The sequence below is a fragment of the Glycine max genome, chromosome 20 (assembly GCF_000004515.6).
Source record: "Glycine max cultivar Williams 82 chromosome 20, Glycine_max_v4.0, whole genome shotgun sequence".
Classification (NCBI taxonomy): Eukaryota; Viridiplantae; Streptophyta; class Magnoliopsida; order Fabales; family Fabaceae; genus Glycine; species Glycine max.
Genome location: NC_038256.2, coordinates 42779545 through 42783327, shown reverse-complemented (window position 1 = coordinate 42783327; position 3783 = coordinate 42779545).

Below are 3783 nucleotides of genomic sequence, written 5' to 3'. Positions count from 1 at the left end.
GTGAGAATTCTCGAGGTGATTTTTTTTATTATTTTTAAGAGAATTTATTTTCTTTTTAAGATTTAAAAATAATATAAATAAAAAATTAAAAAATATATTAAAAGAGATAATAAAGTTTAAAAAAATAGTTTAAAACACTCACTGAAGATTTTTTAAAAAATTTATATATAATGTGAAATTAAATATATTAATAGTAAATAGAAAAAGAAATTTAATTTAATTGACTATAACTTTTAGAATGATAGAAACAGTTATTTTTTAAAAGACTTAATAACCTATAGATTAAATAATATTTTTATTGACTCCTTTTTTTCTCATTCATATTTATATTAATATGTATTCTTATTAATTTTGATTTTGATTTTATTTTTTCTGATGGTTGAATTAACATATAATTATAATCTTTCGTGTGATGGTGAATAATGATGAGGCATCCAAAAATAATTGTTGGGACACAAAAGGTGACGAATTTTTCTTGCCTAGGATAGTTGGGTACAACTTAATAATTTAGAAATGGTAACAATAATGCTTTGAATCAATAATTGTATGAGTCACGTGTGAGTCCATCCAAAGTCTGCGCATGTCGGAATCGCTATCAGCTCTTTTTTATAATTTGGTTGAAATGGAACGGACCCGTTCACCCAACTCATTGAGGCAATGGGTCAATTATTGATTTAATTTCATCCCTTATATATTTAAAAAATTATAAATATATTATAATTAACATTATTTTATAAATTCATATTTCATATTTTAATAAAATTATAGCATAATATATCTTATTATACTATAAACATATAGTATTATTACTATTTTTTTAATATTGTATAAATTATAAAAAGTGAGATCATATTAAGAATAATATATATTATATATTAATTAAAAAAATTGATGTTAGATTATTAGTTAATAAACATTTAACACACTTCAAGATGTTCGATTAAAGTCTCCTTTAGTAATTTTTTTTAAAATATATCCGCTGATTAATATATATATTATATTTGTTAAAAGTATAAAAATTAGTGTGCCCTATATTAGTGGTTGGTGGACAATGGCTAGTTTTGTTGGTGGCTAGATTTGATCCTAACTAATTAACTAATTGGTTACTATTTTCTATTTTTTTTATAGGATTTTAGTTAGCAATCCAATTTGGAAGTCAACTTGGCCCAAATTGGAAAACGGATCTAAGTCACTGATTTTAAGCAAAATTGGTTGGGTCTTACTAAGTAATTCCGGGTCTAATGCACAATTAATTCAGTATTTAACTCAGACTAGTGAAATCATCAGGTCTAAACCGAACCAATTCCACCGATTGAGCCAAACATAACTATGATATAAATATTGTGCTTTAGTTCATTTTGGATCAAAATTTAATCTTAAACTTCTTAAAAGCTAAGGGCCTATAGGAAACTAATCATTTTGTGTCATTTCATAAATGTTCTAAATAAAAATTACATTAATTCATCAATATTTGATTTTATTTTTTATAAACAAAAATTTCTCAAAAAACAAAGTATAAGGGATACACCAATTTGAGAATCAAGTTTAAGAATCTATACACCAATTTGAGTACTATTTTTATCGTATTTAAACCAGGTCTAGAATCTAATTTTTACAAGTCCAAAACACCTTTAAAGTCAAAAGGAAATAAACTCGAGGAAGGGGAAATAAATAATCTTACACGTTTTATATATAAAGATGAATTTTCAACAACCCAACCACGCGAGGAGAGTGAGGGAAAATTTTGATAGTGTAAAAGATGGACCATTATGTTATGACACTAAAACTTATTGTGTTTCGTGAATGCATGTAAAATTGATTTTGATGATAGAGTTTGCAAAATTATTTTTGAAATAAATTATATTTAACTTTATTAATTTAAAAGTAAATTAGTAGTAAAAAATCAATGTTGGTTTTTTATTTAATATAAAATATTTTTGCTTTTACTCAAAATTAATCATAGATTCACAATCAATTTTTTAATAGAAGAATGGATTTTTTTTGCTAAATTAATATTTTAGTTCCTTTATTTGTTTAATTAGTTAAATTTGGCTTCTCTATTATTAAATTTTTTTATTTGATCTCGTGATTTTTAAATTTATACAATGTTCCCTTTTTCGTCCAATTGCAAAAAATGGCATTAATTTTTTGTATAGATGACACAATAAAAAAATGTCATGCATTTATCACGTAGGAAACCTCCATTAGAAATTTAACAAAGTGTTGACGAAGGGGTAACAACTACATCATTATTTTAAAAATTTGGGGTTCAAAATAAATAATGAATAATAAAGGGACCAAATTAAACTAATTAAATAAATAAAGAAATCAAATTAGCAATTCGGCCTATCTTTTTACTAACCACGGTAAACAAACTATTTGACTCCTAGTTGAGAACTTCATGTATCTTTATAATATTCGATCTTTTGGATTGATAGTGGAATCATACATATCAAGAACGTAATGGTAAATGTGAATATTTACCTAGAAATAATGTTTAATATTTGAAAGTAAGTTTAAATCTTCTATGTGAATCCAAAATTGCATAACAATTGTTAGTGTGACGATTATAAGTGAATATGTGGAGTAGCTCAACTTGTTTGGTCCAATTAATCTTAATTTGTATTTAAATGAATTGGATCGAGATAAATTGACCAGCCTATTAAATGGATTATGTTTTTATCTGGTTTAAATTTGTCCTTTAGTTTACATGCTAATGGAGTGGTTTTTGAGTCCATTGAAAAAAATTGAAAATTAAAAAAGGTGTGAAACTCGTTCAATGTTTCTATTGTATTTTTCTTAAATCAAATATATTATTTTTACTATAGTTTGTATATAATTCTATTTATCTTTTTTTACCTGTTTGTTTTGAAGCAATGTTACACAAAATTTACTTATTTTAAACACCATATTACCATTTTTAATTTCTCTCTTTTATCACATCATAAATTATATAACATTATATTTTTCTCTTTTACTAGATGTCTTATATTTTCAATCACAATTGAGCATATAGTGGAGAAATGAAGTGATTCATACAAATATTTAAATGTTAAAGTGAGTAAAAAATTGATAGGGGAACAATATTTTAGAAAGAAATAAATATATTTGAGGGTGAGCAAAGGTGTGAGATGATGAGAAAAGGCTAAGGCAATTATCAATTAGCTACCTCGTCTTGTCATGTAAAAGTTGTAGAACCCTTTAATTTCTACAAACCTAGCTTTCCTTTTAGATTAAGGTTTGATCTTGTTGCTTTTCCAAACTGCACAAGACAAAAAACATAGGTGATGTCATATGTGATGTACTTTAACATTTTTAATGATAATCTAGGAGTAAGTCCATGCAAATGCACGGGTTTTGAAGTGACCGAATGAGAAAAAAGAGAGTAAAATGTTAAAAGAATAAAAATGACAGGACTGTCTAATTGTTAATACGTGGTGAGGGTTACACAATTTTTATATAGATATAGATTATCTTTTTAATGCGTTATTAAATTAGTTTCATATTTAGTGTCAACATGAGAAAGATTGCTAAATGGATCCAAATAGTTCGAGACATCTTGACATAAGATTGAGTTGTGTTAAAAGCTTTTAGTGAGTTTAGGTGTCTTGAGCTTGATCGTGATAGAGGTGCTCAATTAGTTGTAATGTTAATGTTTATATTGGCAAAATATACACGTCACTTTGTTTAAACTTAAAAAAAAAAAGTCATTTTTTTAAAAATAGATATGAATTGTTTTAACTAAAAAACAGTTTTGATAAAGAGTCAATTTATTGCTATTGT